Source organism: Ambystoma mexicanum, chromosome 6p (assembly GCF_040938575.1).
Source record: "Ambystoma mexicanum isolate Mex_15411 chromosome 6p, UKY_AmexF1_1, whole genome shotgun sequence".
Taxonomy (NCBI): domain Eukaryota; kingdom Metazoa; phylum Chordata; class Amphibia; order Caudata; family Ambystomatidae; genus Ambystoma; species Ambystoma mexicanum.
Genome location: NC_090935.1, coordinates 1,125,171,694 through 1,125,183,787, shown reverse-complemented (window position 1 = coordinate 1,125,183,787; position 12,094 = coordinate 1,125,171,694).

The following is a 12,094-nucleotide window of genomic DNA, read 5'->3' as shown; positions in this document are numbered from 1 at the left end:
TATGGAGCGAGCGCTGCAGCACCGTTGAGAGAGAGAGGGGTGGGGGTGCGCACCAGCACAGGCCCCCCACGGTGATCGCCGGTGCGGTGGTGTGCCCCAGGGAGGGGCGGCCGGAGCCGATTGCAGAGTCCCCCTCACAGGAGGGGCGCAAGGCGGGTGTTGCGGAGCTGGTGTGTTGATGAGGAGTGGGGGCACGCTCAGGCGCAGGCCCCACAGCGGCCGCCCGTGCTACAGCGTATTCCAGGAGGGAGGTCGCAGGCGATGTCGGATTCACTCCACACGGGGGACTGGTGTAGGCTGCGAGACGGAGGGCCCCATGCAGTGATCAGGGGCCACGAGTCCCGCGTCCAACATTCACCGCCGGCCTCCATGAGATCCGGCAGGGAGGAGGCGGCGGGAGCCGGGCACGTGCAGAGGCCCAGGCAGGAGGCCGCCAGCCGGCAGAGACGCACGATTCGTCCGGTTCCCGGGACCGTTTCAGGCCGGGATTGCTGTGGCACTTGCAGAAAGGTCGCCCAAGTGAATCCAAGAAGTATTGGTTTGCAAGGATATTTAATACCGCAGTTGATGGCGGAGCCCCACAGAGCTCAAAGACTAGGCAGCCATCTTGGGCTGCTCAACAGCGCCACCACTGAGACAAATTATTTTAATAATGATACCACATTTTTATATTGTGCCAAATGCTGGTTCCTCCCCATTGTTAGCACTGTATTAATAGGTGCCATTACGACCAAATTTAATGCTACTCAATGTATCGATCTCATGAGTCAAAGAGCTGAGTCAGTCCAGCAGGTATTGGAAGTTGTAAATTGAAGGCTAGCCACATACCGAGGGCGAGCGTTTGACTTGCTGGGCTATACTCTTCTCAAATCCAAAAATTCTTGTCATTAATTCATTAATGAAGTGGCACATGTCAACTGTATCAAATTATTTGCATGGGAGCACATTCAATGGTCACCAATGTATGCAGAATGACCTATAGCAAAGTAAAATCGAAGCAGCAATGCCACTAATAGGAATCAAATAACGTAACAAATACACAACTGTGATGGCTTTGTCCCATAATGCCAGCAGGTGTGTACTGTAACAACACAGCTGTGATCGCTTTGCCCCAAAATGCTATCATTTCCCAACTTTAAGGAGACTCCTGTGGCGGTTTTGCACCAACATATCAGGGTTTGTCTATCTAAGGACACACCTGTGATGGCTTTGCCCCAACATGCTAGAAATTGCCCCGTTAAGAAGATACTCCTGATGGGTTGCTCCAAAATGCCTGTATTTGGCTATGGATGAATGTGCCAGTTACATTATTCATATATGTTGTAAAGAGACGTCTGTTCACCAGTGGGAATTAAGTCTTCTTTCAAAGTGGCACTTTCAGAGAGGTAAACAAAAGTGTTTTTACTAAGTCTATGCTTAATGTAATAGTGAGCAAACAAAAACCTGAACGTTTTTCAGGTTGAAAAGATAATTACTAGGTACATGGGATTTATTTAAGAACTCATAACGTTCTGAGATTGTTATATTGTCATCTCAAAATGCACTGTCATTTGACAAAGTTTAGTTTAGTTTAGTTTAGTTTCTTATATAGTGCATCTCACCCAAGGGTATCTGGGTGCTTAAACTTACACAACGAAGCATGGCTACACAAATCAAAATACAGTGCCTGCCAGGCGGGGAAGAGGTGAATTACAGTTCACCTTTTTGCAGAAATGGGTACTGGAGGTGTGTTACAGATCACCTTGAAGGCAGAGTCAGTGAGCAGGAAAGCAGAACATAGGCAAAGGCAGTACATTTACACGAACAGAACACATAGCTAGCCGAGCAAATGGCTAAGCATATGTTACATTATGGAGATAATTATTATTAGTTACATTTATGTATAGTTACATTTATACATCTATTTTACAGAGAAGTGCAGCATTGGTCATTTTAGATACCCAGCAGAGGACCGCACACTCTGGGAGTGTGTGGTTTTCAGGATGGAGATTAAACGTGCTCAGGAGTCGTTTGGACTGAGGTGGCAGGCTTTGGTTTTAGCTCTAAAGGTCCAGAAAGCGGGCTCTGCTCTGATGTCAGAAGGGAAGGAGTTGCAGCGTTTGCCTGCTAGCACTGGGAAACTGACCCCTCCTGCTGTTGTTAGGTTGAATTTGGGGATATTGAGCTGGTTGAGGTAGTTGGATCTGGTGGGTCTGTTGGACTGGTGTCTTGAGAATTTGGCTATCAGGTACGCAGGAGCTGTGTTGGCTAGGCAATTATGAGTGATGACCAGTGTGCGGAGAGTGATTTTGTCCCGGATGGGTAGCCATTGAGCCTCTCTTCTGAGGGAGGAGATGTGGCTCGAGTGCAGGATATTGAGGGCCAATCTAAGGGCATTGTTTTGCAACACTTGGAGTTTGTTTAAATTCTGTGCAGAGGTCCCGATGAATAGTGTGTTGCAATAGTCAAGCTTGGAGAGGATGAGAGCTCTTGCTAATGTGCTACAGCTGGTGGTAGATAAGAAGGGCTTACGCGCGTTGATCAATTTGTTAGTCTAGGCTGTGGTGGAGGCTAAGGAGTTAACTTGTCTATTTAGCGTCAACATGGAGTCGAGGTAAATATCCAGTATTTTGACTTCCCTCGAGACTTTAATGGTATTCCCATCAATGTTAAATCACTCATAGCAGGTGTCTAGTTTGTTTACATGAGTTTGAGAACCAACGATAAGTAGCTCAGTTTTATCATCGTTTAAACAAAGGCTATGAGTGGCCATCCAAGCTTGGATCTCTAGATACATTTCGTTAATCAGTTTGGTGCCTTGAGAGTAACATCCAGTGAGTGTGACGAGGATCTGGGTATCGTCTGCATAGTTGGTATACGTGACACCCAGATTGACGAGGCGGTCGTATAGGAGTTTTGTGAATATATTTTAGAGTGTGGGCAACACGCAAGAACCCTGAGAGACTCCACAAGTAATGGGCACTGGAGGTGATGAGGCTGTAGGTGAAAAGACCCTGATGGTTCTGTTTACGAGAAAGGATTTGATCCAGCTGGCTGCATTCGGTGAGAAGTCGGCTGGTGATGTTAGGTGTTGAGTGAGGATTTTGTGGTCTATCAAGTCGAAGGCAGCTGATAGATCCAAGAGCAGGAGAATGGCAATCTTTCCTCTGTCTTTAAGCTCATACATCTGAATCTTGAGAACTAGCAGTGCTGTTTCTGTACCATGTCTAGGTCCAAATCCGGATTGACGAAGGCCTAATAAGTTGTTGTCTTCCAGTTGTTTTTGTATTTGTATGTAGGTTGCACGGTCCAGGATCATTAGGGGAAATGGGTCCGTTGTGATGGGCCTGTAATTTGTGGGCACATTGGAGTCTAATTTAGGCTTTTTTAATAGCGGCATGACCCATGCTTCCTTGAGGTTGTTTGGTACTGCACACTTTTTGAATGATGCATTCATCAGAGTAGTGATTAAAGGGGCTAATTCTCTTGCACTGTCCTTGGTGATCGCAGTGGGGCATATGTCACCCTGACAGTTAGAGGGTTTAATTCCTAAAATAATATTTTCCACATCTTTGATGGAGACTTGAGAGAATTGGAAAGGGGCGCACGGTGTAACTTTGTGCTTGAGTATTTAAGTAATGTTCATATTCCTTGCAAATGCCTTTGAGCGCCTAAAAACATGTGCATGTTAGGATTTTCACAGTATTACATAAAAGATAGACATGGTAAAACAGACTTGTGTTCGCCACAACGAACTGAAGCCTTTTCACGATGCCTGCTTATTGTAATCGTGTGGAAATATTAACTTTTACATGCTCTTTCATCCCCTCACACGCATGCCTCTTACTTACCTGTAAATACATGCCCAGATCACACAGCATTTTCGACTTCAGTCTCCCCAGCCGGTACACTTCCTTCTCACAAACAGGAACCATCCACCCATAGGATTCAATGTGAGCTTGAATTTTCCCATTGACTCCAATGGCTGGGAGGTGTTCCACATCCACAGACACAAAAGAGTGTCGTTCACAACATAGCACAAGGCTCATCCGCTTCGAAATAATACGCAGTCTGACGTGCGTTTTTTGTGTATCATGGATTGCAAATAGAACTCAGGAAATACCATACGCTATGCCTTTTTCACCGGTAGATTGCTTGGCCATCCGCTGTCAATTCCTATGTCCCCTAATTCAGTTTCATACACATTAAATCACTATTGAGATCAAATAGTAGTGTAATGTCTGGGATTATTCGGCAGCCCATGGGCTCCTCTAGGCTCTTCATTTGCTGGAGAACCAGGTCTTCTCATTCCTCCCGAGATATTTTGTGATTTACATTTTTTTTTCCCAACCCATAATGTTGTCCAACCATGTTCCAGATACACATTTTTACTGTATGAACTAAATGTTGTCTATAATTCCTAATTTTGCTTTCAATTACATAAATCCATTTTGATCTTTTTTTAGTGTCTGCCATATTCATTATCTTGAGGCCATAGCTCTACCATCCCCTCTCTTGTTTGCCATCATAAATATTGTGCCAACAGATAAAGGGCCGGATAGAGTGTTGTATAACGGCGCAATCCCATAGGATAACATTCTGTTAATCCGGCCCAAAATACCTTTCATAGTTTCATGAGTATTTCTTCATATTCTCAATGTAAGAAAATGTAACTCCATCAGGAAGGATGCTATCAAATGGCAGCTTGCGTTCGTTATTATATGCCAGAGGCAACCAGTATTTAACTGGGTGCTGCGCAAATATTATAGGGTGGTGATAATAAGAGAATTTTGCTCAGATATGCAAGGGGATACTAAATTATTCAAAGCAGTTCCTCCCAAGTAAGGGCAGAGTGGCCTCCACATACATTATATTATTGCTTAGTCGCCGCAATCTCCAGGTACACAAGGGGCCATCCCAGCAAAATGCCATTATCTGGGCGGGGACAGGAAGATTGCAAGGTGGAAGAATTGGTCAAATTCGAATTCATCGATAAATGAAAAAATGAATTTGCCAACAAATATACGTGTGGGGGGCAGGTAATGGTGATAATAAATATGGGGATGGCCAGGTGGGATGCAGGGGGTCTCCCCCAGCATATATTTGCGGCCAAATCGAACTAGAGAAAAAAGAAATTCAACTAAATCATATTCAATGAAAAGGTTTACATGCAATCCCATAGAAGCATCTGGGCCCTGGGCGCGTGGGACATTTTGGCAACATCATGACAGAATCTATGTACCTGTCACTGAAAGTGTGCCGCTCTCAAGCAGCAACCAATGCAGAAGAGGTCTATGGAACAGCGGGGATTGGGGGTTGAGAAGGCATGGCACACTCCTGCCAGTGGGCCCACTGAAGCGCCAGTTCATGTACACAATATGTCAGGCACTGCGCCGTGATACAATAAAGACCTGAAAGCCTCCCCCAAATACAAAGCCTCTGGGGGGGCCCCCCAACATGGCTCCGACAACCCGTGTTGCTCAGCTGGATGTGGTGCTTTGGAGTTGAAGGGTCCTGATCCTGAGGGAATGAAACTAGGCCAACGTTGGTCCCCCAGCACCACTCCAAGAACCAGGAGATGGGTGCACCAATGATGGGCGACATACCAGAGCCCGTTGAAGGAGGACCACACCAAGATGCACAGACATTTAACCATACTTTTGCTGTAGCATATCTCAATGTGGCAATGCAACCTGCCAGCTCCTAAGAAGCAACCTAACACATAGCCCCTGCAGTCATATAACCTTGCACATGGCCCAGTGGTGCATTCCAGAATTCAACAATAGAATTGTGTGCCTTGCATGCCCATTAGCAGAAGCAGGCAAGGTTGGCAGAGAGATGGGCGCAAGGCCAAGGCCAATGTCTGATTTGTCTGGAGCTCCATTATCAGGCAGAAAGAATTCCACCTTGGTATTAGTCACCAATTGGCTCCTGCCAAAAACAGATATGCCACCTCATTCTGCATTTTAACAGAGGCCTTGCAGAGGCCAAAGAACACAGCTGTCCCTTTGCAGGTCATATAAGGGGAGTTGAGCATTGGCTTTAAATCCTTCTACTCACTCAACAATAGCCAGGCATCCAGCGCCAGAGTGTTCTGTCAGCCATTTCGAAGACCGCGCCTCTCCATGCCTCCCACAAAGGGCAATGCCCTCCTTGGGAAGTGATGGAGTCCATATAAAATTTCGAAGAAAAAATGTATGGTATAATTGTTGGAATTTTGGCTGTACTAAAATTTCGTACCGCCCAAAACTCCGATCAGTTATACCATACGTGACCATTATAGCGAACAAGGGGAGCAGGGATTGCAGGGATGTACCCCGCACCCTTGTTCGCTATAATGACATCAGGGGTTGAGGGGTGTCCCTCGCTTTCTATACAGTAAAGTTTATTTAAAAAAAGAAAAAAGACCCTGCATTGCCGATACCTGTCGACGTGAGTGAAGGCAACTGGCGTTGCAAGAAGACAGGGGAGATGGCAGCACACAGCGAAGTCTCCCACCAAAAGGTAAGTAGGGCGGGGGAAGCAGGTAAGGGAATGTGGCTAAACTAATGCAGGATTACAAGGCAGCGTGCATTTCGAATTTGACATTTTTGAATGTGTGACTTCACGTTGCGGTGTAATTACGTATGTCTGGAAGTGGTCACACATATTTGTGTGACATTGTGCATCAACTACTCACTAGGACTGTTGGGAATAGGCAGGGGAATGGGATTGCCTTTATGTGAGGAGAAATGGGTGTGTTTGGACATCACGGCAGGGATATCAGTATGTTATGGTTATGGAAGGGGTAGGATTTGCACTTATGGCAGGAGATGTGGGTATGAGTGGTTTAGTAAAATGATTAGATTGTCCTTTATGGCAGGGCATGTGAATGAGTTGATGTTAAAGAAAGGGGTCACAAATGGTGCTCTCTAGTGTTTACGTGAGTGCTATACATCATTACTTTTGCCTACCTGGTTAGATAGCACAGTGAGCTAATCACTTGCCCCTGATATGTGTGTGCAGCCTGCTGTGGCAGGTCCAAATCCTGGCAGGGTAAACTCAGCCTTTCATCTGTCTGAGGTCGATAAATTGAGTACCACTCTGCAGGATAATAATGTCTTCTGCCATTTCAGCGCTCTGAGACCTATGGGTGTGTAGCGCTATATAAGGAATATATTATTATTACTTACATTATTTAAAGATTACATATTTTACACACTCACATGTCTCTGTCCCATCCGCTGCATCTTGCTGCTCATGGGGATTACCATCTGTCTATGAGGCTGCGCTACTCTTTGCTGTTCTGCAATGCTGTGCAACATGTAGCACAGCACATACTCTTCCCACCCTCTTAAGAGTATAATTCAGATTCCCACCTGTGCAGATTAGGCAACTGACTTGGGCCATGTGTTACCTGCCCTGGGGTGCGCGTCATTGTAGCTCTTCTCCTGTTGGTTTTCTGACTGTGGGACAGAAGTGAGGAGAAGGAAGGGGAAAACTGGTAAGAGGACTTACACTATTATTAAATAAATATATGGGTATGATGTGCAGCAAGAGTGGTTATGATGAAATGAAATAGTCTAAGCAGAGCCCTCATTTTGTCCATGTCAGGTAGTCCTAATTCTTTGTTAGCATTCTAGTGGGTATTATTCACATGTCTGCCGTGCATAACATTGCGCAGGTAGACGTGTGGTGGAGACACTGGCATGGCTGTGTGCCGTAATAAAATCACGGCAAAAAAGTTGTCTGTAGAAAATGCTATGGTTTAAGGCACCATGCCAAGATGGGAGGAATTTATGCTCCTTGGCATGATTCCTTTGAAAATTGTACAGGTTAACCTTGTCACCTACTTCATATTCTTTTTTGGTGGTCTTTAGGTCATAATAGGTCTTCATTCCTTCAGCCGACTTTTCTAAATTATGCTGAGCATAAGCAAAAGCATGCTGAGGCGCTTCCTTAAAAGTACTAATGAGTAGTGGATGCATTTATCAGTGTCTGCGCCTCAGTCCTGTAGAGCAAATGCTGCGGTAACACAATTTTTCATCCGGTCATGAGCTCAAATGGAGACATCTTTGATGCAGAAGATGTTGTAGACCTAATAGCCATCAGGACAAAGGTAATCGGATGTTTCAACTGGGCCCAGCGTCTGACACAAGCCTTTTTGGCATACTCAATTGTTTTGTTATACCTCTCTACCCCCGCTTGAGGCCCGGCGTTAAGCGATATGGAGGTTTTTTTACCCCTTGAATCTCCCACATCTTCGCCATCACCTCACTGGTAAAATGGCTTCCTCGGTCTGACTCAATCCTTTGCAGGAGGCCTAAAACAAGAGAAGATGTGGTTGATCCTTAGTGCAGCAGCTGTCTGTGCCTTACAGTTCGGGGCTGGACTTCATTCTACCCACTTTGTGACAAGCATGTCACAGTCAACATGTACTTGTTTCCTCTAGATGAGCGAATTATTGGCCTGATGAAATCGACTTGCAAATCTGACCAAGGCAGTGTCATTCCCCTTTTTTGTAGGGTAGCTCTGTGTGTGAATGAACTGGGTTGAAATTGAGCACACACAAGACACCCCTTAAGGAATGTGTCGAGGTTTGGCCAGAAGGCAACCTCAAGCAAAATTCATATGTTGTGTGAAACCCCCTATGACCGGCAGGGGCAACGTCATGAGCATGGTTCAACATCAGGCTTCAGTAGGACGTAGGCACCACCCACTGCTCATAGCCAGATAGGGCTCTCCTTACCAACAAACCATCTTGGATCGGGGACATATTGGAAAATTTCATCAACACCCAGAGATCCTCTTTACCTGTACAATCCGGCTCTGTTTAATGAAAGCTCACAGGGTCTTTAATGTGTCGATAACATTTCCCAATGATTGGGTCCTGTTTCTGTGAAGTGATCAAATCTGCACCTGGGGTATCTTTACTCCACTGGGCAGTCGAGAGTTCTCTATTTGCACGAGTTTGGGACCTGGTGACAGTGGAAACTTGGATATCACCCAGCAGTGATTCTGTTTCTATGAAATCTCCCTGCAGAGCTCTGGTTTTAGCCAGCTGGTCAGCCAGGACATTCCCAGTCTTATCTGGCCCCTCTATTTTGGAATGACCTCTTATCTTCTTCCAATAGATGGTTATCTCATTGGAGGTCACGAGATCGTCAATTGAGTGGATCAGTTTGGCCTACTTTAGGGGGTTATTGTTGGCACAAAGCATGCCTCCATTCTTACAGTTAAGCAGGTGCTCCACAAAGCCATTCCTGACATAATCAGAGTCAGTGATTATGACCAGTTCATTGAGTTGGTGGTGCACTGCAGTGAGGATGGCTTGATGAATGGCCATCAACTCTGTAACCTGAGTACTTCAGGGTTCTATTTTATAACCGGCTCAGGGTTCTGGGGTATCATTTACCCAGGCATTCTCCATGCCAGACACCAGTTATTTGTCACCATTGTTATTGTAGAGGAGGAGCAAAGTGCCTCAACTGGAAGTCCTGCCCCCATTTTGCCTATATGTTAGCAACCGGAAATTGCGAAATGCTCAAAGCCAATCATGATACCTATGCCACGAAAAGTCCTTGAAACAAGGTATCCTTTGAGAAACCTTCCATGATGTATATGCAGAGAAGTTACAGTCTGCTGAAGGAAATTCGGGAAGAAGTGTGAAGATGAGTGTAAGAGAAGACTGGTGACGTCACATGAGGCAGAAATGTTGCACCCAGAGGAGATGTCAATGAAGAAGGTGAATAGACCTTATAGAATCTGAGGGCGAAGTAAAGAATTGAGTAACATTTCACGAGCAAAATGAAGATTGCAAATGCGGAGAAGCACAGAAGAAAATGCAATGCCGTTTTATAACTGTACAGATGCAGTAACGCAAGTAGAACTAAGTAATCATAAGGCTGGCTATACTTAGTGAATAGACTGCAGGCGGTGTTGGCAATATGTATATAAATGTGTATAGAATCTGGATGCTCCATGACGCATTCCAGCAAACTTGGACGCCGTGACTAGAATGGTTGAAAGTGTGGCGCAGTAGAATAAAAAAGCTGATGGCGAAGGAAGATTGGAGAAGGCTTGCCTGGCCCGGTGTCAAAGGTTGGGGCTGCCATGAACCTGGTTATCTACTTGAGAAGATACAATGAATGTGAGATGCGAGCCGAGCTCCTGTTTGAGGTGTAATGGAAAAACACTAGAGATGCCAGGTTTTACTCATTTAATAGTATTAAATAGAACGAAGGAGCTCAAAACGTGGTCTCCGGTCACATGGTCAGATGAAAATAGACTTTGGGGCAAGCTACACAGAGACCAGAAGATAAGGCCATGCTCACACTCCCTTTTATTCTCAGGCACAGTGATCCTTTGCAAGGCCGAGTTCAAATAAGCTAATTGAATGGCAGACCACAGGAGTGAAGATGGATGTTGGGCTAATTGGGTGGGGAGGCATGACCAAGCCAACCCTCCAGCACCTGGGGTAGCAGCTTGCATGCTGCTAGCGAGTGGAATATTCCAGAAGGGTACAAGCATGCCAACCAATTATAGAGGGCCACTTAGCAAAGAGCTAAAACTTTGTGTATTAGTGTGACACAGAAGATAACTTGCAATAGGGGTGGGCTTAGTTATCCACCTGACCTTAGAGACCCAATTACAGTTCAGTCCCCCATAGAAAGTATACGCAGATGTTCCCCTTATGCCTATCATATGCCCTAGTAGGTTTTCTTATTTTGCCACGTAGTATGATATCACTCATGACACATTTTTAGTATAAAGCTGTGTTTTTTATGAAATGCTTTGAGAATTCTTGAGAGAGACTTATGACTGTGTGGCCTAAGTCGACTAGTCTGTCTGTTTATTTTTTTGAAATTGAAAAGAAGTGTCAAGGAACGACAAGAGTAAACTGTGAGTTTAAGGAAGAGAAAAAAGTTGATATCTATCTTTTTAGTCATTGCCGGTGCTGACTAAATTGGTAGTTTGAAATAATTAAGAAGTAGAGGCTTTGAGCGGCGAGGGTGGTGCGCCCTTATATTTGTTATTTCTCTGAAACGTATTCTGTGTAAATCAACGGTAAGTATCGACAGTCAATTGAGACTTGTCACAATGGGGGATGTTACACCACTGATGCACCTGTGCAAGACACTGCCAAAAAAAACACCCAAGCTCAAATAGTATAGTGCACAGTGAGTAAAGCGTACAGCAGGCAAAATGTTCATGCCATGGCCACAAGGGGGATCGCTGTCAAAAGTGGTTTTGCAACACATGACTGCATACTTGCACGCTGCGTACACAGGGAAGAAATTGGAGAAAAGGCTAGCTAATTTAAGAGCTCTGGAAGATGTACCAGGAGGAATGGGAAGATCTGCCTCCTGAGGACTGGATGCTTAATCAGTGCAGGGAAGAAGATGCTGAGCCTTCTGCTCACCTTACCTCACCTGAAGTAAACGGCAGTAGTGCAAAAAATGAAGGATTATATCCATTAAGGGAATTCAAAGTGGCAATAGGATATAGTAATTCGATACATGAACCACCTGCTTATAATAGTGACGATAGTCCAGAGGAAATTAAGAGAAAAGAGGAAATCTTTAAGGTCTTGCAAGACAAAGAGGAGAAAAAGGGAACAACCAAATGTGAACCTAGATATAGAACGAGAGATTAAGAGATGGCAAGGAGAAAAGGATAAAGCTGACAAATGCATGGCTTGACAGGTATTGTTCAGGCACGATGGGAAAAGTATCGAGGAAGTTAGGCAAAAGGAAGATCAAGACTAACAGGATAGAAAAAACAGAGAATGAGAGAAATGACTAAAGGAGCTTGAATATAAGAGAAAGAATAGACCGAGGCGAGAACAGATGTATCAAGAGGAGCAACAAAAGAATGAGGAAAGGGCAGAGGAACAAAGAAAGTATGACAACAGGCAGAGAGCAATCGAAGAATGAGACAGGCAGGAAAAGAAGAGAGAAGAGGAGGAAGCGCAGAGACTACAGGATAAAAGAATGCAAAGACAAAGGGAAGAAGAAGTGCATAGAGCAAATAAAAGAAGGGAAGAGAAAAGACAAGAAGAGGAAAGGGTTAGACGAGAAGCGAGAAAGCAAAGGGAATTAGATGAAGAAATGGAGCGAAAAAGAAAACAAAGGGA